Below are 24,220 nucleotides of genomic sequence, written 5' to 3'. Positions count from 1 at the left end.
CCTGGATGTCATCACTTCCTGTATCCTTGTCTTGGGCCAGCCCCTTTTACACCTTTTGTTTAGTCAATGAAGGACGGAGACTGGGCAAGGAGGGGAGGAGATGCTCAGCAGAATTCAATCAAGATGGTAACAACTGGGTCTGTCTCTTACTGCAGCTGAGGGAAGATGGATTTACCTTTTTCCTTACACAAACTTTGATGCGAGCTGATTACAACTATTAATTTTTCTACAACAGATTATTGCAAGTTTCTATTTCAATATTGATAGGATAGCATCTTGCAGTTGATGGAGATTTTAGGGATGCACATCTAGGGCATGAAGCTCCCGTTCCACCACATCCCAAAGATGCTCTATTAGGTTGAGATCTGGTGACTGTGGGGGCCATTTTAGTACAGTGAACTGATTGTCATGTTCAAGAAACCAATTAGAAATGACTCGAGCTTTGTGACATGGTGCATTAGAAGTAGCCATCAGAGGATGGGTACATGGTAGTCATGAAGGGATGGACATGGTCAGAAACAATGCTCAGTTAGCCCGTGGCATTTAAACGATGGCCAATTGGCACTAAGGGGCCTAAAGTGTGCCCAGAAAACATCCCCCACACCATTACACCACCACCACCAGCCTGCACAGTGGTAACAAGGCATGATGGATACATGTTCTCATTCTGTTTATGCAAAATTCGGACTCTACCATTTGAATGTCTCAACAGAAATCGAGACTCATCAGACCAGGCAACATTTTTCCAGTCTTCAACAGTCCAATTTTGGTGAGCTCGTGCAAATTGTAGCCTCTTTTTCCTATTTGTAGTGGAGATAAGTGGTACCCGGTGGGGTCTTCTGCTAACAGGTAGCCCACCTTTCTTTCCCATTCTTTCCCAAAATTCAAATGGTGCTCACCCCAGTGCCAAATTCTCAGTTATATCCCTCCCCTCCAAGCTCTACTGCTAGAAGCATATATGAACTGGACATTGCATACAGCACCACATACCTCTTACATGCAGTAATGTCTCCTTTGATGTAGACATTAGTGTTGATCGAGCACCAAAGTGCTCGGGTACTCGAGTAGAACACCTCGGGATGCTCGGGTGCTCTACTGAGCATCCGAGCACAATGGAAGTCAATGGGAGAACCCGAGCATTAAACCAGGCACCCCCTGCTCTGAAGAGGGGAAGGTGTCTGGTTCACATGAAAAGGTCAGAAATTGATGGAAACACCACTGAAATGGTTTGGGAACAGCATGGGGAGGATGCATCTTGGACTCCCAGGTCGCTGCTGGGAACGATGTTGTGAAAGTGCTACCAAAAATACACACCCTTGAAAAATTATGATGGTGACCCTCAAAAACATTAGGAGCAAGGGCCTGCTGGTGAACCTCTAAAACATTAGGGGAGAGGGCCTGCTGCTGATCTGACCATCTAAAACATTAGGGGTGAGGGTCTGCTGCTGAACTGACTATTTAAAACATTAGGGGTGAGGGCCTGCTGCTAAACTGACCATCGAAAAAAATTATGGTTGAAGGTCTGCTGGTGAGCTGACTCTCTGAAACATTGGGGGCGAGGGCCTGCTGCTGATCTGACCATGTAAAAAATAATGGGTGAGGGCCTGCTGCTGAGCTGACCATCGAAAAAATTATGGCTGAGGGTCTGCTGCTGAGCTGACTCTCTGAAACATTAGGGGCGAGTGCCTGCTGCTGATCTGACCTTGGAAAAAAATATTGGCGTAGGCCTGCTACTGAGCTGACCATCTAAAACATTATGGGCGAGGGCCTGCTGCTCAGCTGACCATCTAAAACATTAGGGGCAAGGGCCTACTGCCGAGCTGACCATCTAAAACATTATGGGAGAGGGCCTGCTGCAGAGATGACCATCTAAAACATTAGGGGCAAGGGCTTACTGCTGAGCCAACCATATTAAACATTAGGGGTGAGGGTCTGCTGCTGAGCTGACCATCTAAAACATTATGGGCAAGGGCCTGCCACTGAGCTGACTCTCTAAAACATTAGGGGCGAGTGCTTGCTGCTGAGATTGAGCATCGAAAAAATTATGGTTGAAGGCCTGCTGCTGAGCTGACCATTGAACAAAAATTATGGTTGAGGGCCTGCTGCTGAGCTGACCATCGAACAAATTATGGATGAGGGCCTGCTGCTCAGCTAACCATCAAACAAAAATTATGGTTGAGGGCCTGCAGCTGAACTGACCATCGAAAACATTATGGGTGAGGGCCTGCTGCTGAGTTGACCATCGAAAAAATTATGATTGAGGGGTTGGGCCTTCTGCTGAGCTGTCCCTCTAAAATATTAGGAGCGAAGGCAGCCTTATAAGCATTTTGATATCATGGAGGAGGAGGAGAACGAGAAAAGGAAGATTGAACCATATGCCCCTTTTTGTGGTGGAAGGGGTGCATTTAAAGTGCCTTTATGTTCAGCCGCTTTCCTCTGGTGGAGTAGAGAAGTCAGGAGCAATCCAGGCCTTGTTCATTTTGATAAGAGTCAACCTGTCAGCATTTTCAGTTTACAGTCGGATGTGCTAATCAGTTTTTATGCCCCCAGCAGCACTAAATACCCACCCTGACCAAATGCTGCCGGCGAGGCAGGCCAGCACCTCCAAGGCGTAGAGCGCCAGTTCGTGCCACGTGTCCATCTTGGACACCCAATAAATGTAAGGCACAGAGGGATTATTGAGGACGCTGACATGGTCTGCTACATACTCCACCATCTTCACCCCAAAAAATTCTCTTCTTGTGACAGTAGGCCGCGCATCAGAGTGAGATTGCTGGTGAGCTGCCAGGAAACTGTCCCAGGCATTGGAGAGTGTTGCCTTGCCTCTGTCTCTTCTCCTCGGTTGCCCAAGGAACTTCATACTTTGCTGTCAGCGTTGTCAGCTGGAAAGTTTGGGAGCAAAACTTTCAATCTCCTCTTCCTCTTCCTCCTCTTCAGCCCAACCACGCTGAACAGATGGAATAAACCTGCTGTGGATACTACCCTCTGTAGCGGAGGCAACGTCTCCTTCTCCTCCTCCTCCTCATCATCATCCAATGCGCGCTGAGAAGACGAACGGAGGGTGGTCCGGCTATCACCCTGTGTACTGTCTTCCCCCATTTCCACCTCTTCCACGTGCAAAGCGTCCTCCTTCCACCTGGCTGACTGGTGCTGCAAGATGATAATTCAGAGGTGGAAGTGGATGATGAGGTGGAGTATGAGAAGGGGGGTTGCAGCAACTAATGTAGGTGGTGGTGGAAATCATGATGCAAGTAGGGCCTGCAATCATTCCTCGCTTCCCACCACGTTCACCCAGTATGCAGTCAGGGAAATTCAGCATCCCTGGCCACAGGCACTTGTCCATGTGTCAATCGTTAAGTGGACCTTCCCAATAACTGCGTTGGTTGGGGCACGGGACACATGCTGGTATAAGGCTGGGACTGCACACCATGAAAAATTTGGGCTACTGGGGACAGAGTAACGCGGGATTGCCGCCGACATCAGGCAGCGGAAATCTTCAGTGTCCACAAGCCTAAATGGCAACATTTCAGGGCCAGCAATTTGGAAAGGTGCGCATTTAGTGCTATGGCGTGTGGGTGGGTGGCTGGGTATTTGCGCTAATGTCCAAAGGCTAGGGTATGAACAGCTATACGCTGCGTTGGGACACAGAAGTGGATGTCCTTGCTGATGGTCCAGGTGCAGGTCGGGAGGCATCCGGGCCAGCGTCTTAGACAGGGGATTGGCCAGCACGTAACACAGGGGAAGAGGAGGCAGTGGTGTGACCCGCAGACACTGATTGTGGTCCCGGGCATTCGTCCCACCTATTACGGTGCTTTGATGCCATCTGGCAGATCGTGGGGGTGAGGTTGCTAGTGTTCACACCCCTGCTCATTTTGGTACGGCACAGGCAAATGACAATTCTTTTATCGTCCGCATTTTCCTCAAAAAAGCGACAGACTGCGGAACACCTACCCCTTGGCAAGGGAGATTGCTGCAAAGGGGTGCTCCAGGGAACAGTTGCAGGCCTATTTGGTGTGGCCCACCCTTTTATCTTTTGCCACCCCACTGCCTCTTCCAGCCTGTTGCGGTGCTGCGGATCCCTTCCCCTCTGTACTGCTGTCCTCGCTTGGCTTGCCACCTTCCCAGGTTGGGTCAGTGATTTCTTCGTCCACCATCTGCTGTTACCTCCAATACTGTGCCCCCTATGCTCCCAAACTCTATACAGTGCCATTATTCTGCCATAGATGTACATTAGAGAAGTCTCTGACTGGTTGTGAGTAGTAATCTCTGTACAAGCAATGGTAGACAGCTGAACTCACTAATATCCCTAGGTTGTGGTACCAGTTGTATGTGAAGATCCAGTGAGGAGGATACAATGGAGATTCTTTGGTAATTTATTGAGTTTTGAGCAAAGACATATAAAGGACATTAGAGGATATTAGAGGGCAAAACGAAATGCTCTCACCAGCTCTGAGTCTGCTGCAGAAAAGAAAGACACAGGACCAGAACAACAGGATATGATGTCACCGAAAGGGAGGAGTAGACAGAGAGCAAAGGCAATGTGATTTACATAATACATTCAGGAAACCTACAACAAAGAATGACCACAGCGTGGCAGCATTACATAACATGGTAATGATATGATAACACAAATACAGCAATAAATCTTAAATAGAAGAAGAAATATATACTCAAACAGCACACTTCCCGTTTGAATTCCTAGGATTTCACATTATATGCAAAACATGAATATCCATATGATGTTCAATGAAAATACTGGAACCTGAAAGACAAAAGGCAATACAGAAAACACAGTAAACTAGAATGGGTGGACAAGAACAGTCCAATGTCTAGAATTTTAGGAATAGTCTGTAGATAGACGACTAAATGGAAGAAAAGTTTTTACAAAGTTCCTCAAGGTAGAAGAAATCATTACTCAATGGGTAAGAGAAGAACAATTTCAGATGCATGCCTGATGAAGGACTTGGGATCGCCTTGTTTTGTGATGGTCACTCTCACCTTACGGACCTTGCCGTCTTTACTGGTGAAGATTTTTGAGATGAGACCCTTGGGCCAGGAATTTCTTTCGACCTTCTGGTCTTTCATGATAATGCCGTATCAGCAGTGTAATAACATGGTGATTGGGAGGAATAATAAGCGGATTCCTTTCTGAAATCTCTAACTTAGCCTTGTTTAGGCGACCACCAACTCTCAGCATGCCGTGATCGTCAATTACTGGTTTTACGTTGTCAATGGTGCTGCTTTTTGGAATATCTTGCTTGTCATGTATACATTTCAGTTCCATGTGAAAGGCACTCTGCTGTACGTTACGTATCACAAGCAACTCACTTAGGACAATATCTTCTGCAGTGAGAGGTTTATGGCACACATGCCAACTGTAGCATTCAGTGTTATGTTTCTCAGGGCGAAAGTAATGTACAATGTGGACTAACCTTGCAATGGTGTGAACGAGCCTTGACCATCTGGAGAAGCGTTCAAAGCAATGACAGCCCAAGCCAGAACTCCTTTCAGACTTGGTGACAAGGGTACTAACTTCAGGGTGAATCTCTGGATCTTCATGAGGGTCTTGGAGAGAGAAGACGTCTTGAGTAGGAGTTTATTTGCTCTGCTTCAGCAAAAACTCTAGACCTCGTGTCCTTTTGAGCAGATCTATGGCTTCCTCTGCTGTGGGCAATGATTTGAGTGTGTCATCCATGTAGCAGTCTCTTTCAACAAAGTTTAGGGCATCTTTCCCAAACTCTGACTCACCATCAGAGGCAGCTCTATGTAGGCCATATGTAGCAACAGCAGGTAAAGGACTGTTACCGAACACATGCAGCATTCAACCATTTCCTTGCTGGTGTCATTGTCTCTGTGCCAAAGAAACCTAAGATAATTTCTGTGGTCTTGCCGTACGATAAAGCAGTGGAACATTTGTTCTATGTCTGCACTAATGGTAACTGGCTCCTTTCTGAATCTCATAAGTACTCCTCCCAGATTATGGGTCAGGTTTGAACCGGTGAGAAGGACGTCGTTCACAGATATGCCATTATGTTTGGCACTTGAGTTGAATATCACTCTTATCTGGTTTGGTTTCTGTGGGTGATATACTCCAAAGGAGGGAAGGTAGCAGCATTCTTAATGCTCTTGCAAAAGTGGAGCCGGCTCTGCATGGTCATTGTGAAATATCTGTTCCATGAAGGCCATGAATGTATTTTTCATTTTGGGTTTGTTTTTTAACATACGTTGCAAGGAGATTAATCTGGATAGTGCCTGCTCCCAGTTATCAGGAAGTCTGGCTCTTACAGCATGGAAAGGTAAAGGTGCAACCCAGTGGTTAGATGCATCTTTGAAGAAACCATTGTCCATTATTTTAATAAACTCTTTCTCATCTATGGACAAGGCTAATCTGTTGTCTTCTGGTGTTGTGCAAAACACAGATTTTCCTAAGTTGTCATAAAGGGCAGCAATGATGTCTTGTGCCTTAAGGAGGTTAGAAAGCTTTTATTTTACCTCATAATGATGAACACATGGCTTAAAGTGAGTTGTGCAACCATTTTTGAGCACAAAGGTTTTGAAGGAGTTCACTTAAAATGGTTTGTGGCTCTTATTTATAAATATATCGCCCACAATCACCCAGCCTAAGTCGAGTCTCTGTGCATATGGGGTGTTGTTAGGACTGTTGCATTGTTGCCGCACCTTGTGGACTCTCAGAATGTCTCTGCCGAGTAAGAGTAGGACATCAGCATTTATGTCCATAGGCAGAATCTCACTAGCTAGATGTTTAGAGTGGTAATGATGGTATGCAGCTTCTGGAGTAGGATTTTCATCTCTTTCATCAGGTATCTGCTCGCTTTCAATTAACATTGGCAAGTGTATATGAACATTCCCTTTAATGGAGGAGATAAGGCATCCAGTGGCTCTTCTACCATAAGTCTACACAACCATAACAAGTGTTTAGGGTGTATGGTGTTGCTTCTCCCGTTATCCCAAAGATCTCAAAGATTTTCGGTTTTGCCAGAGACCTATTGCTTTGTTCATCTATAATGGCATACATTCTGGTGGCTTTTTCAGATTGTCCTTCTGGGTAGACGTTGACCAAACACACTTTGCACAGCACTTGGAACCAGTCTCCTTGCCACATATTTCCATATAGGAAAAGGAGACAGTCGTCGCAGCTAGCGCTTGAGCCGGTGGCTCCCCGCCATGAAGTGCGACGGCGTTGGTTGCGGCTTGAGATGGTGCGCTGTCTGAAGGCAAAGTAGAATGCATTGATGTAACATGCTTGTCACTACTGCATTCTGCACACCTGATGATAGCTTGACAGTCTTTTTCCATATGATTTGACAAAGCTCAACACTTGTAACACACTCCAAGCTCTTTTAGTGTCTCTCTGCATTCTTGCAAAGACTTTGCCCTGAGCCCATGACATGTTTTTAAAGGACGAGGTCTTTTGTAGATAGGGTACATGTGATTAGGGTCCCTTTCTTTAAGGATGGGGGTGTCCTTCCTCGTAGTGGAGGTTGCAATAAGTGGCACATTTTTTTCCTAATGGATACTGTTCCCTTAAGTCTCTATGTTTGCTTGTTGTGTTGTCATATTTTGAGCATGAGGATAAAGCAGGTAGAGTGAATTCTGGGAAGTCAAAGCTGGGATTATTCTTCTTCTGAGCTTGGTCACTGATGAATCTGGAAAAATAAGAGAAAGAGGGAAAAGACACATTGTGTTCTCTTTTATATCTGGAGCCCTGGTCTGTCCATTTTTCTTGCATGCCATGTGGTAGTTTCAATACAATTGGATTGACACCATGGGCAGTATCAAGGTAACTCAGTCCTGGTAGATGTAAGTCCATTTTAGCCAATTCTAATTCCTCTAGTAGGTCACTCAGATCCTGGAGCTTGTGATTGTCCTTGCCAGTTATCTTTGGGAAGGCTTGAAGTCTCTTGAATAAGGTGCTTTCTATAGCTTCAAAACTGCCATAGGTCTGTTCAAGTCTCTCCCATGCTGCAACGAGACCTTCCTCTGAGTGGCCTGCATGAACTGCTCTTAATGTCTTTATGCGTTCTGCAGATTCTGGGCCTAACCAGTTGACAAACAAGCCAAGTTCTTCCTTGGCAGTGAGCTTAAGATAGCTGATTAATGCTTTAAAGGTCGATTTCCAGGCTCTGTAGTTTTCAGCATGGTCATCATACTTTTAGAGACTAATGTTTATCAGCTCCCTGCACATCATGTATCTGGCAAAGTCCGACATGTCTGATCTCCCATTCCATGTTGCTGGATTGCATTGTGATGTCTCTGGGGCATATAGAGGCTCTAGCATATAAGGTTGAGATTGATCAGGACAGAATAATGTGGCATAAGGATTAAATTCTTGTTTAGTCTCTTATTGGTGGATGACGATATCTGGTGTTCTGTAGGTTCACCCAGTTGGTGACTTAGAAGTGGCATACATGCGATTTAGCAGGAGGAACAGGTGATAATTGCCTTTACACATATCTGCCAGTGTAGTCGGCTGGGTCTTCCACTTCTTCTGGGTTGAAACAGTCTAGGTCGATACCTTCCCCTAATGCTTGCTCGAAGACCTTCATATTAGCTAAGGTAGCTGCTTCTTCCCTTTCTGTTTGGAGAATTTTTTGTTGGGCTTCTGTCTCTGCATTCTTCTTTACGATCTCAGCCTCCTTCTTAGCAAAGGAACTTCTTACACTAGCTTCCTCTGCTTCTGCCCAGATCTCTATAATATTGCCATGTAACGCTGACCTTCTGGAATGAGAGGTTTTTGCAGATGAAAGCGTATATTTGGTTGAAGTTGATCGACGGGATATCACTAGTGTTGATCGAGCACCAAAGTGCTCGGGTCGAACACCTCGGGATGCTCGGTAGAGCACAATGGAAGTCAATGGAAGAACTCGAGCAATAAACCAGGCACCTCTGCTCTGAAGAGGGGAGGGTGTCTGGTTCACATGAAAAGGTCAGAAATTGATGGAAACACAACCGAAATGGTTCAGAAACAGCATGGGGATGATGTCTGGTTGCATCTTGGACTCCCAGGTCGCTGATGGGAATGATGTTGTCTGAGTAGTACGACACCTTTACAGACTGTCAATAATATGCACAAAACTGAAGATAAAATCAATTTTAGAGGAAAAATTGTTAGGATTCATTCTTTCCTATATATTTACTTGTATATAAAGTGCAAGTGTTGCCAAAAATTACAAGGGAGAGGCACTCTAATACAACCTGTATATCACATAATGGAGGGCCTCATTCACATTGTGGTACAATTGTTCAGGTATGGGACTCCTACACTCATAAAGCCTATGCACTAAGTGAAAGGGCTTCCAAAGATTACAAGGAACCGGCACTCCAATACACCCTTTATTACACATAAAAGAGGGCATCATACACCCTTGAAAAATTATGATTGATGGCCTGCTGGTGACCCTCAAAAACATTAGGAGCAAGGGCCTGCTGGTGACCCTCTAAAACATTACAGACGAGAGCCTGCTGCTGATCTGACCATCTAAAACATTAGGGGTGAGGGTCTGCTTCAGAGCTAACTCTCTAAAACATTAGGGGCGAGTGCCTGCTGCTGATCTGAACATCGAAAAAATTATGGGCGAGTGCCTGCTTCTAAGCTGACCATTGGAAAAATGATGGGTGCCTGCTGCATAGCTAACCATTAAAAAAATTATGGGCGAGGGCCTGCTGGTGGGCTGACCCTGTAAAACATTATAGTTGAGGGCCTTCTGGTGAGCTGCCCCTCAAAAACATTATATGCGAGGCCTGCTGATGAGCTGACCCTCTAAAAGATTGTAGGTGAGGGCCTGCTGGTGAGCTGACCCTGTAAAACATTATGGTTGAGGGCCTGCTGGAGAGCTGACCCTCAAAAACATTATATGTGTGTGCCTGCTTGTGATCTGACCGTCTAAAAGTTTGTAGGTGAGGACCTGCTGCTGATCTAACCATCTAAAAGATTAGGAGTGAGGGTCTGCTGTAGAGCTGACTCTCTAAAACATAAGGGGCGAGTGTCTGCTGCTGAGCTGACCATTAAAAAAAATTATGGGCGAGTGGCTGCTGCTTAGTTGACCATTGAAAAAATTATGGGCGATGGCCTACTGGTGAGCTGACCCTGTAAAACATTATGGTTGAGGGCCTGCTGGTGAGCTTATCCTCTAAAAAATTATATGCGAGGGCCTGCTAGTGAGCTGACCCTCTAAGAGATTGTAGGTGAGAGCCTGCTGGTGAGCTGACCCTGTAAAACATTATGGTTGAGGGCCTGCTGCTGATCTGACCCTAAAAAACATTATATGTGAGGGCCTCCTGGTGAGCTGACCCTCTAAAAGATTGTAGGTGAGGGCCTGCTGGTGAGCTGACCCTGTAAAACATTATGGTTGAGGGCCTGCTGGTGAGCTGACCCTCTAAAACATTATATAAGAGGGCCTGCAGGTGAGCTGACCCTCTAAAAGATTGTAGGTGAGGGCCTGCTGATGAGCTGACCCTCTAAAACATTACATGCGAGGGCCTGCAGGTGAGCTGGCCCTCTAAAAGATTGTAGGTGAGGGCCTGCAGGTGAGCTGACCCTCTAAAACATTACATGCAAGGGCCTGCAGGTGAGCTGGCCCTCTAAAAGATTGTAGGTGAGGGCCTGCAGGTGAGCTGACCCTTTACAACATTAGGAGCGAGGGCAGACTAATAAGCATGTTGATATGATGGAAGAGGAGGATGAGAAAAAGAAGATTGAACCATATACAATTTTTTGTAGTGGAAGGGGTGCATGGGAATATAGTGTATTCAGTACTTTATAAAAAACACATTTAAAGTGCCTTTATGTTCAGCCACTGTCCTCTGGTGGAGTAGAAAAGTCAGGGGCAAGCCAGGCCTTGTTCAATCCAGCATTTTCAGTTGACAGGCGGATGCGCTTATCAGTTATTAAGCCCCCGGCAGCACTAAATACCTGCTATGACAAAACGCTGGCGGCAGGGCAGGTCAGCACCTCCAAGGCATAGAGCAACAGTTTGTGCCACGTGTCCAGCTTGGACACCCAGTAGTTGTAAGGAACAGAGGGATCATTGAGGACGCTAACGCGGTCTGCTACGTACTCCTTCACCGTCTTCTAAAAATGTTCTCTCTTTGTGACACTGGGCCGCGCATCAGGGTGAGGGTGCTGGCGGGGTGTCATGAAACTGTCCCAGGCTTCTCCTCGTCTCCCCTCCTCGGTTGCCTAAGGAACTACGTACTCTGGCGCCAGCATTGTCAGCTGGAAATTTTTGTAACAATTTTTCCACAAGGACCTTCTGGTGTTGCACCATTTTGCTCGTCCTCTCCACCACAGGAATGAGAGATGAGAAGTTCTCTTTGTAGCAGGGGTCGAGAAGGGTGAACAACCAGTAATTGGTGTTGTCCAAAATGCGTAAAACGCATGGGTCACGGGAAAGGCAGCATAACATAAAGTCAGCCATGTATGCCAGAGTCGCAACAGGCAAGACTTTGCTGTCATCATTAGGAGGATGACTCTCAATCTCCTCATCCTCTTCCTCCTATTCTGCCCATCCATGCTGAACCAATGGAATTAAACTTCCATGGGTACTACCCTCTGTAGCGCAGGCAACCGTTTCCTGTTCCCCCTCCTCATACAATTTGCGCTGATAAGACGAACTGAAGGTGGTCTGGTTATCACCCTGTGTAATGTCTTCCCCCATTTCCACCTCTTCCACATGCAAAGCGTTAGCCTTAATTGTGAGCAGATAGCATTTGAGTAGACACAGAAGTGGGATGGTGACGCTGATAATAGCGTTATAACCGCTCACCATCTGTGTTGATTCCTCAAAGTTTCTTAAAACCTCACAGAGGTCAGACATCCATGCCCACTCTTCGCCCTCTGCTGCTCACACAGCCTGGCCAATGTGTGGAATGTCGAGTTTCAGCATGTGCTCATGGCGGAAGCTGTTGATGACTTGCGGAAATGGGCACACACGCGGTGCACATTCACCAGTAGCTCAGGCAAATTGGGGTAGGTTTTGAGAAACCGCTGAACCACTAAGTTGAAGACTTGGGCTAGGCATGGGATGTGTGTAATCTTTCCGAGCTCCAAAGCCACCACCAAGTTACGGCCATTATCAGACACAACCATGCCTGGTTCTAGGTTAAGTGGCGAGAGCCACAGCTTAGTCTGGTCTTTTATCCCCTGCCACAGCTCTGCGGCGATGTGCTGTTTGTCACCTAAGCAGATCAGCCTGACGCTTCCCCACTGCAGTACTACACTGCTTCCAGCTACCGATTGATGGCTGACGAGTGCTGCAAGAGTATAATTCTAAAGTGGAAGTGGAGGTGGAGGAGGAGAAGTGGGGGTTGGAGCCATTAATGAAGGTGATAGCGGAAACCCTGATGGAATTAGGGCGCGCAATCATTGGCGTCGGTAGCACTTGTGCCAACCCAAGGTACGACTTGCTCCCGGCCTCCACAATGTTCACCCAGTGTGCTGTCAGGGAAATGTAGCGTCCCTGGACACAAGCACTTGTTCATGTGTCAGTGTTTAAGTGGACCTTACCAGTAACTGCATTGGTCAGGGCACAGGTGATGTTACTGGACACCTGCCGGTGTAAGGCGGGCACAGCACACCGTGAAAAATAGTGGCGGCTGGGGACTGCGTAGCGAGGGACGTCCGCCATCATCAGGCTGCGGAAGGCCTCAGTGTTCACAAGCCTAAATGGCATCAGTTCCAGTAATTTGGAAAATTGCTCATTTAGTGCTATGGCCTGTGGGTGGGTGGCATGGTATTTGCACTTGCATTCAAATGCCTGGGGTAAGGACATTTCTACGCTGCTCTGGGACACGGAAGTGGATGTGGTCGCTGATGACGCTTGCGAAGGTCCAGGTGCAGTGTGGGAGGCATCCGGGCCTGCGTCTTTGACAGAGGATTGGCCAGCACGTAACACAGGGTAAGAGGAGGCAGTCTTGTGACCCTCGGATACAGATTGTGGACCCTGGCATTCGGCCCACCTATTATGGTGCTTTGATGCCATGTGGTGGGACATGCTGGTGGTGGCAAGGTTGCTAGTGTTCATACCCATGCTCATTCTTGTATGGCACAGGTTGCAAATTACAATTCTTTTGTCATCCACACTTTTCTCAAAAAAGCGCCAGACTGCGGAACATCTATCCCTTGGCAAGTGAGATTTCCATAAGGGTGGAACCGTTGCAGGCCTGTTTAGTGTTGCCTGCCTTCTCCTTTTTGCCACCCCACTGCCTTTTCCAAACTGTTGCGGTGCTGCGGATCCCTCTCCCTCTGTACTGCTGTCCTCGCTCGGCTTGCCACCTTAACAGGTTGGGTCAGTGACTTCATCGTCCACCACCTCTTCTTCCACTTCCTCACTCTGCACATCCTCCTGACTTGTTGACCTAACAACAACCTCAATTATTGACAAATGTGTCATATCCTCAACCTCTTTAAACACTAATTGCCGTTGACTTATTGGCAACTGTGTCTTATCATCATCATCCACCTCGTGAAACACTAATTGCCGTTCCCCACCATCATCTTCTTGTGACTATGGATGCTCAAGAGTTTGGGAATCAGGGGACAAGATCTCATGTCCCTCTTCAAGTGGGCTTGTCAAGAGGCCCAAATGAAGGAATGCTACTGAAAAGAGGTCCTCAGAATATCCGAGTGTGGGATCACGTGTTTGGCAATACTATCCATGGTTGGAGGAAGGAGGATCAGTGTGAGGATTGTGTTGAACAGACTCTTGGCTACTGATACTGGACTTGGTGGAAGACAGGGTGGTGCTTGATCAACTGGAACCATTATCTGCTGCAATCACACCAACCACCTGGTCGCACTGGCGTGACTTCGAGAGTGTTGTCTTGCACCACCCTGAAAACTGGGACATGAAGCTAGGTATCGTGGATGATCGTTTTTCATGTGCTTTGGCAGCAGGCACAGTTTCACCGCGCCCAGGGCCACGGCCTCTGCGTCCACCATCAGCATCACGGCCACTTCCCTGTCCCTTACTGCTTGCCTTCTTCATAGTAAATGTTATATATGCTTGAAAGTATGTCACACGTACAGTAGTGTTGAATTTGTAAGTGTATGCGCAAAAAAATAAAAAAAGGTATTTGGGATGTGGAAACGTCACCCAGGAGAGATAGCGCAGATAATGTCGCTGATGTCAGCAGCAGCTAATAAAAAGGGAATGTTACAGGTATTTGGAATGTGGAAACGTTACACAGGAGAAATACCGCAGATAATGTTGATGATGTCAGCAGCGGCTAATATAAAATTATAGGGAATATAACAGGTATTTGGGATGTGGAAACGTTACACAGGAGATATACCCCAGGTAATGTCACTGTCCGCACCGGACACCGTGTACGGAAAAAGTACACTGGATGTCACTGATCTTTTTTGGATGTGTACACGTTACACAAGAGATGTAGCGCAGCTAATGTCACTATCCACAGCAGACACCACCTACAGAAAAAGTACACTGGATGTCACAGATATTTTTGGGATGCGCACACGTTACACAGGAGATGTAGCGCAGATAATGTCACTGTCTGCAGTGGCCTAACTATTGCACGCTATTTAGTGCAGGATGCGCTAAAAATATATATTGCTGCCACAATGACTTTTGGGGCTGTAAAGTTTTAGCAATTTAGCACAGGTTGCGCAAAAATATATATTGCTGCTGCCACACACAACAATAGTCCTTAAAAGGATTTTTGGGTCTCTGACAAGTTTTTCAACTTAGAAAAAATAAAATTCACTCCCTACACTATATTTCTCTTCTTCAGCACAGCTCTCCTAACACTGAGCCAAGCACGTGTCATCTGGTGCTATATATATGACGCGTTCCGTCCAGCCAGTTATTGTAATGCCAGTAACCAACATGGCTACAGCATTACAGTGAAAGGCAGTACTTACCTGCACATTTATTGGCCGCGTAGCAGCCAATAATTGTACGGGAAGGAAACTCCAGCATTGTGCTCGAACACATGCAGTATTCGACCGAATACCGCCATGTGACAAGCATCGAAATGCTCGAGCCAAACTAGTGTTTGGCCGAGCATGCTCGATCAACACTAGATCTCACTTCTTGCAAGTGTGCAATGCAGAGTTCTGCCTTACTCTTAGTGTCTTGTACTAATGCATCCTTCTCTTGGAGGAGATTCTTTCTCTCTCTCAACTCTTCTGAAGCATCATCAAAACCGGAATCATTCAGAAAGGTGCTGTACTTTGCAGACAGTCGCTGATAGCGAACATAGGCGTTAGTTAAACGATTCAACGCTGTGATTAACTTTGGTGCATCATTGTTATAGCGTGAAAGAGCTGCTATTATAGTGTTCAGTTCTTTGCTATAAATCATTTAAATTGTCACTGAACTCTTCTTTGTTTGCCTCAAAGTTCTCTCTGATCTTTTGTGTTAGTGTGACAACACGTTTAGATCGTACAGTTTGTTCTTCAGTGAACATGGACTCTGCTTCCAGTGAGGCCGTACTGGGGACGCAGTTGAGGGCAGGCCGACATGATAGGGTTTGGCCTGAGTGGGCCGGCAGTGTAGGGGTTAAGATTAGGGATGAGCGAACTCGAACTGTATAGTTCGGGTTCGTACCGAATTTTGGGGTGTCCGTGACACGGACCCGAACCCGGACATTTTCGTAAAAGTCCGGGTTCGGGTTCGGTGTTCGTCGCTTTCTTGGCGCTTTTGTGACGCTTTCTTGGCGCTTTTTGAAAGGCTGCAAAGCAGCCAATCAACAAGCGTCATACTACTTGCCCCAAGAGGCCATCACAGCCATGCCTACTATTGGCATGGCTGTGATTGGCCAGAGCACCATGTGACCCAGCCTCTATTTAAGCTGGAGTCACATAGCGCCGCCCGTCACTCTGCTCTGATTAGCGTAGGGAGAGGTTGCGGCTGCGACAGTAGGGCGAGATTAGGCAGATTAACTCCTCCAAAGGACTTGATTAACTGATCGATCTGCAGCTGTGGATCATTGAGCTGCTGATCCTCAATTGCTCACTGTTTTTAGGCTGCACAGACCGTTTGTCAGTCTCATTTTTCTGGGGTGATCGGCGGCCATTTTGTGTCTTGTGGTGCGCCAGCACAAGCTGCGACCAAGTGCATTTAACCCTCAATGGTGTGGTTGTTTTTTGGCTAAAGCCTACATCAGGGTGAAGCTGTCACACCAAGTGCATTTAACCAGCAATAGTCTGTTCATTTTTTGGCCATATACAAAATCAGGGGCAAGCTGCGCCTGTCACCAAGTGCATTTAACCCTCAATGGTGTGGTTGTTTTTTGGCTAAAGCCTACATCAGGGTGAAGCTGTGACACCAAGTGCATTTAACCAGCAATAGTCTGTTCATTTTTTGGCCATATACAAAATCAGGGGCAAGCTGCGCCTGTCACCAAGTGCATTTAACCCTCAATGGTGTGGTTGTTTTTTGGCTAAAGCCTACATCAGGGTGAAGCTGTCACACCAAGTGCATTTAACCAGCAATAGTCTGTTCATTTTTTGGCCATATACAAAATCAGGGGCAAGCTGCGCCTGTCACCAAGTGCATTTAACCCTCAATGGTGTGGTTGTTTTTTGGCTAAAGCCTACATCAGGGTGAAGCTGTCACACCAAGTGCATTTAACCAGCAATAGTCTGTTTATTTTTTGGCCATATCCCAGTCTAATTCTGTCACTAAATCCATACCGGTCACCCAGCGCCTAAATACTAGGCCTCAAATTTATATCCAGCTAAATCTGTCCCTAGTGCTGTAGCTGGGCGAGTTATTTAGTGTCCGTTCAAGCACATTTCTTGTTCTGGGTTGAAATACAATTCCCAATTTAGCAATTTCATAATTTAGTGGTTCCTGCTATATCAGAGCTATTTGAAATCTATCCCAAAAAGGGTATATAATATTGAAGGTGCACATTGGGTCATTCAGAATAACTTCACACACACCCGCTACTGTGTATTTCCAAGTCTAATTCTGTCACTAAACCCATACCTGTCACCCAGCGCCTAAATACTAGGCCTCAAATTTAAATCCCTCTAAATCTCTCGTTACCGCTGTACTGTTGTTGCTGGGCAAGATATTTAGTGTCCGTCAAAGCACATTTTTTGTTCTGGGTTGAAGTACAATTCCCAATTTAGCAATTTCATAATTTAGTGGTTCCTGCTATATCAGAGCTATTTGGAATCTATCCCTAAAAGGGTATATAATATTGAAGGTGCACATTGGGTCATTCAGAATAACTTCACACACACCCGCTACTGTGTATTTCCAAGTCTAATTCTGTCACTAAACCCATACCTGTCACCCAGCGCCTAAATACTAGGCCTCAAATTTAAATCCCTCTAAATCTCTCGTTACCGCTGTACTGTTGTTGCTGGGCAAGATATTTAGTGTCCGTCAAAGCACATTTTTTGTTCTGGGTTGAAGTACAATTCCCAATTTAGCAATTTCATAATTTAGTGGTTTCTGCTATATCAGAGCTATTTGAAATCTATCCCTAAAAGGGTATATAATATTGAAGGTGCACATTGGGTCATTCAGAATAACTTCACACACACGCTTCTGTGCATTTCCAAGTCTAATTCTGTCACTAAATCCATACCGGTGACCCAGCGCCTAAATACTAGGCCTCAAATTTAAATCCCTCTAAATCTCTCGTTACCCACCGCTGTACTGTTGTTGCTGGGCAAGATATTTAGTGTCCGTCAAAGCACATTTTTTGTTCTGGGTTGAAGTACAATTCCCAATTTAGCAATTTCATAATTTAGTGGTTTCTGCTATATCAGAGCTATTTGAAATCTATCCCTAAAAGGGTATATAATATTGAAGGTGCACATAGGGTCATTCAGAATAACTTCACACACACGCTTCTGTGCATTTCCAAGTCTAATTCTGTCACTAAATCCATACCGGTGACCCAGCGCCTAAATACTAGGCCTCAAATTTAAATCCCTCTAAATCTCTCGTTACCCACCGCTGTACTGTTGTTGCTGGGCAAGATATTTAGTGTCCGTCAAAGCACATTTTTTGTTCTGGGTTGAAGTACAATTCCCAATTTAGCAATTTCATAATTTAGTGGTTTCTGCTATATCAGAGCTATTTGAAATCTATCCCTAAAAGGGTATATAATATTGAAGGTGCACATTGGGTCATTCAGAATAACTTCACACACACGCTTCTGTGCATTTCCAAGTCTAATTCTGTCACTAAACCCATACCTGTCACCCAGCGCCTAAATACTAGGCCTCAAATTTAAATCCCTCTAAATCTCTCGTTACCGCTGTACTGTTGTTGCTGGGCAAGATATTTAGTGTCCGTCAAAGCACATTTTTTGTTCTGGGTTGAAGTACAATTCCCAATTTAGCAATTTCATAATTTAGTGGTTTCTGCTATATCAGAGCTATTTGAAATCTATCCCTAAAAGGGTATATAATATTGAAGGTGCACATTGGGTCATTCAGAATAACTTCACACACACGCTTCTGTGCATTTCCAAGTCTAATTCTGTCACTAAATCCATACCGGTGACCCAGCGCCTAAATACTAGGCCTCAAATTTAAATCCCTCTAAATCTCTCGTTACCCACCGCTGTACTGTTGTTGCTGGGCAAGATATTTAGTGTCCGTCAAAGCACATTTTTTGTTCTGGGTTGAAGTACAATTCCCAATTTAGCAATTTCATAATTTAGTGGTTTCTGCTATATCAGAGCTATTTGAAATCTATCCCTAAAAGGGTATATAATATTGAAGGTGCACATAGGGTCATTCAGAATAACTTCACACACACGCTTCTGTGCATTTCCAAGTCTAATTCTGTCACTAAATCCATACCGGTGACCCAGCGCCTAAATACTAGGCCTCAAATTTAAATCCCTCTAAATCTCTCGTTACCGCTGTCCTGTTGTAGCTGGGAAAGTTATTTAGTGCCCGTCAAAGCACATTTTTTGTTCTGGGTTGAAGTACAATTCCCAATTTAGCAATTTCATAATTTAGTGGTTCCTGCTATATCAGAGCTATTTGAAATCTATCCCAAAAAGGGTATATAATATTCAAGGTGCACATTGGGTCATTCAGAATAACTTCACACACACGCTTCTGTGCATTTCCAAGTCTAATTCTGTCACTAAATCCATACCGGTCACCCAGCGCCTAAATACTAGGCCTCAAATTTATATCCCGCTGAATTTGAATACAATACATTGGGCCAAATAATATATTTGTTGTTGTGGTGAACCATAACAATGAGAAAAACATCTAGTAAGGGACGCGGACGTGGACATGGTCGTGGTGGTGTTAGTGGACCCTCTGGTGCTGGGAGAGGACGTGGCCGTTCTGCCACATCCACACGTCCTAGTGTACCAACTACCTCAGGTCCCAGTAGCCGCCAGAATTTACAGCGATATATGGTGGGGCCCAATGCCGTTCTAAGGATGGTAAGGCCTGAGCAGGTACAGGCATTAGTCAATTGGGTGGCCGACAGTGGATCCAGCACGTTCACATTATCTCCCACCCAGTCTTCTGCAGAAAGCGCACAGATGGCGCCTGAAAACCAACCCCATCAGTCTGTCACATCACCCCCATGCATACCAGGGAAACTGTCTCAGCCTCAAGTTATGCAGCAGTCTCTTATGCTGTTTGAAGACTCCGCTGGCAGGGTTTCCCAAGGGCATCCACCTAGCCCTTCCCCAGCGGTGAAAGACATAGAATGCACTGACGCACAACCACTTATGTTTCCTGATGATGAGGACATGGGAATACCACCTCAGCATGTCTCTGATGATGACGAAACACAGGTGCCAACTGCTGCGTCTTTCTGCAGTGTGCAGACTGAACAGGAGGTCAGGGATCAAGACTGGGTGGAAGACGATGCAGGGGACGATGAGGTCCTAGACCCCACATGGAATGAAGGTCGTGCCACTGACTTTCACAGTTCGGAGGAAGAGGCAGTGGTGAGACCGAGCCAACAGCGTAGCAAAAGAGGGAGCAGTGGGCAAAAGCAGAACACCCGCCGCCAAGAGACTCCGCCTGCTACTGACCGCCGCCATCTGGGACCGAGCACCCCAAAGGCAGCTTCAAGGAGTTCCCTGGCATGGCACTTCTTCAAACAATGTGCTGACGACAAGACCCGAGTGGTTTGCACGCTGTGCCATCAGAGCCTGAAGCGAGGCATTAACGTTCTGAACCTGAGCACAACCTGCATGACCAGGCACCTGCATGCAAAGCATGAACTGCAGTGGAGTAAACACCTTAAAACCAAGGAAGTCACTCAGGCTCCCCCTGCTACCTCTTCTGCTGCTGCCGCCTCGGCCTATTCTGCTGCTGCCGCCTCGGCCTCTTCCTCCGCCTCTGGAGGAACGTTGGCACCTGCCGCCCAGCAAACAGGGGATGTACCACCAACACCACCACCACCACCTCCGTCACCAAGCGTCTCAACCATGTCACACGCCAGCGTTCAGCTCTCCATCTCACAAACATTTGATAGAAAGCGTAAATTCCCACCTAGCCACCCTCGATCCCTGGCCCTGAATGCCAGCATTTCTAAACTACTGGCCTATGAAATGCTGTCATTTAGGCTGGTGGACACAGACAGCTTCAAACAGCTCATGTCGCTTGCTGTCCCACAGTATGTTGTTCCCAGCCGGCACTACTTCTCCAAGAGAGCCGTGCCTTCCCTGCACAACCAAGTATCCGATAAAATCAAGTGTGCACTGCGCAACGCCATCTGTAGCAAGGTCCACCTAACCACAGATACGTGGACCAGTAAGCACGGCCAGGGACGCTATATCTCCCTAACTGCACACTGGGTAAATGTAGTGGCAGCTGGGCCCCAGGCGGAGAGCTGTTTGGCGCACGTCCTGCCGCCGCCAAGGATCGCAGGGCAACATTCTTTGCCTCCTGTTGCCACCTCCTCCTTCTCGGCTTCCTCCTCCTCTTCTTCCACCTGCTCATCCAGTCAGCCACACACCTTCACCACCAACTTCAGCACAGCCCGGGGTAAACGTCAGCAGGCCATTCTGAAACTCATATGTTTGGGGGACAGGCCCCACACCGCACAGGAGTTGTGGCGGGGTATTGAACAACAGACCGACGAGTGGTTGCTGCCGGTGAGCCTCAAGCCCGGCCTGGTGGTGTGTGATAATGGGCGAAATCTCGTTGCAGCTCTGGGACTAGCCAATTTGACGCACATCCCTTGCTTGGCGCATGTGCTGAATTTGGTGGTGCAGAAGTTCATTCACAACTACCCCGACATGTCAGAGCTGCTGCATAAAGTGCGGGCCGTCTGTTCGCGCTTCCGGCGTTCACATCCTGCCGCTGCTCGCCTGTCTGCGCTACAGCGTAACTTCGGCCTTCCCGCTCACCGCCTCATATGCGACGTGCCCACCAGGTGGAACTCCACCTTGCACATGCTGGACAGACTGTGCGAGCAGCAGCAGGCCATAGTGGAGTTTCAGCTGCAGCACGCACGGGTCAGTCGCACTACAGAACAGCACCACTTCACCACCAATGACTGGGCCTCCATGCGAGACCTGTGTGCCCTGTTGCGCTGTTTCGAGTACTCCACCAACATGGCCAGTGGCGATGACACCGTTATCAGCGTTACAATACCACTTCTATGTCTCCTTGAGAAAACACTTAGGGCGATGATGGAACAGGAGGTGGCCCAGGAGGAGGAGGAGGAGGATGAGGAAGAGGGGTCATTTTTAGCACTTTCAGGCCAGTCTCTTCGAAGTGACTCAGAGGGAGGTTTTTTGCAACAGCAGAGGCCAGGTACAAATGTGGCCAGCCAGGGCCCACTACTGGAGGACGAGGAGGACGAGGATGAGGAGGAGGTGGAGGAGGATGAGGATGAAGCATGGTCACAGCGGGGTGGCACCCAACGCAGCTCGGGTCCATCACTGGTGCGTGGCTGGGGGGAAAGGCAGGACGATGACGATACGCCTCCCACAGAGGACAGCTTGTCCTTACCCCTGGGCAGCCTGGCACACATGAGCGACTACATGCTGCAGTGCCTGCGCAACGACAGCAGAGTTGCCCACATTTTAACCTGTGCGGACTACTGGGTTGCCACCCTGCTGGATCCACGCTACAAAGACAATGTGCCCACCTTACTTCCTGCACTGGAGCGTGATAGGAAGATGCGCGAGTACAAGCGCACGTTGGTAGACGCGCTACTGAGAGCATTCCCAAATGTCACAGGGGAACAAGTGGAAGCCCAAGGCCAAGGCAGAGGAGGAGCAAGAGGTCGCCAAGGCAGCTGTGTCACGGCCAGCTCCTCTGAGGGCAGGGTTAGCATGGCAGAGATGTGGAAAACTTTTGTCAACACGCCACAGCTAACTGCACCACCACCTGATACGCAACGTGTTAGCAGGAGGCAACATTTCACTAACATGGTGGAACAGTACGTGTGCACACCCCTCCACGTACTGACTGATGGTTCGGCCCCATTCAACTTCTGGGTCTCTAAATTGTCCACGTGGCCAGAGCTAGCCTTTTATGCCTTGGAGGTGCTGGCCTGCCCGGCAGCCAGCGTTTTGTCTGAACGTGTATTCAGCACGGCAGGGGGCGTCATTACAGACAAACGCAGCCGCCTGTCTACAGCCAATGTGGACAAGCTGACGTTCATAAAAATGAACCAGGCATGGATCCCACAGGACCTGTCCGTCCCTTGTCCAGATTAGACATTAACTACCTCCCCATAACCATATATTATTGGACTCCAGGGCACTTCCTCATTCAATCCTATTTTTATTTTCATTTTACCATTATATTGCGATGCTACCCAAAGTTGAATGAACCTCTCCTCTGCCTGTGTGCTAGGCCTAAATATATGCCAATGGACTGTTGCAGTGGTGGCTGACATGAAGCCTGATTCTCTGCTATGACATGCAGACTAATTCTCTGCTGACATGAAGCCAGATTGTCTGTTACGGGACCTCTCTCCTCTGCCTGGGTGCTGGGCCTAAATTTATGACAATGGACTGTTGCAGTGGTGGCTGACGTGAAGCCTGATTCTCTGCTATGACATGCAGACTGATTCTCTGCTGACATGAAGCCAGATCCTCTGTTACGGGACCTCTCTCCTCTGCCTGGGTGCTGGGCCTAAATTTATGACAATGGACTGTTGCAGTGGTGGCTGACGTGAAGCCTGATTCTCTGCTATGACATGCAGACTGATTCTCTGCTGACATGAAGCCAGATCCTCTGTTACGGGACCTCTCTCCTCTGCCTGGGTGCTGGGCCTAAATTTATGACAATGGACTGTTGCAGTGGTGGCTGACGTGAAGCCTGATTCTCTGCTATGACATGCAGACTGATTCTCTGCTGACATGAAGCCAGATCCTCTTTTACGGGACCTCTCTCCTCTGCCTGGGTGCTGGGCCTAAATTTATGACAATGGACTGTTGCAGTGGTGGCTGACGTGAAGCCTCATTCTCTGCTATGACATGCAGACTGATTCTCTGCTGACATGAAGCCAGATCCTCTGTTACGGGACCTCTCTCCTCTGCCTGGGTGCTGGGCCTGAATATATGCCAATGGACTGTTGCAGTGGTGGGTGACGTGAAGCCTCATTCTCTGCTATGACATGCAGACTAATTCTCTGCTGACATGAAGCCAGATTGTCTGTTACGGGACCTCTCTCCTCTGCCTGTGTGTGTGCTGGGCCTAAATATATGCCAATGGACTGTTGCAGTGGTGGCTGACGTGAAGCCTCATTCTCTGCTATGACATGCAGACTGATTCTCTGCTGACATGAAGCCAGATCCTCTGTTACGGGACCTCTCTCCTCTGCCTGGGTGCTGGGCCTAAATTTATGACAATGGACTGTTGCAGTGGTGGCTGACGTGAAGCCTGATTCTCTGCTATGACATGCAGACTGATTCTCTGCTGTCATGAAGCCAGATTGTCTGTTACGGGACCTTTCTCCTCTACCTGGGTTCTGGGCCTAAATTTATGAAAATTGACTCTTACAGTGGTGGGTGACGTGAAGCCTGATTCTCTGCTATGATATGAAGACTGATTCTCTGCTGACATGAAGCCAGATTGTCTGTTACGGGACCTTTCTCCTCTGCCTGGGTTCTGGGCCTAAATTTATGAAAATTGACTCTTACAGTGGTGGGTGACGTGAAGCCTGATTCTCTGCTATGATATGAAGACTGATTCTCTGCTGACATGAAGCCAGATTGTCTGTTACGGGACCTTTCTCCTCTGCCTGGGTTCTGGGCCTAAATTTATGAA

This window comes from Bufo gargarizans, chromosome 6 (genome assembly GCF_014858855.1).
Source record: "Bufo gargarizans isolate SCDJY-AF-19 chromosome 6, ASM1485885v1, whole genome shotgun sequence".
NCBI classification, from domain to species: domain Eukaryota; kingdom Metazoa; phylum Chordata; class Amphibia; order Anura; family Bufonidae; genus Bufo; species Bufo gargarizans.
The sequence above is the reverse complement of the archived record's forward strand: the minus strand, read 5'-3'. Positions refer to the sequence as shown.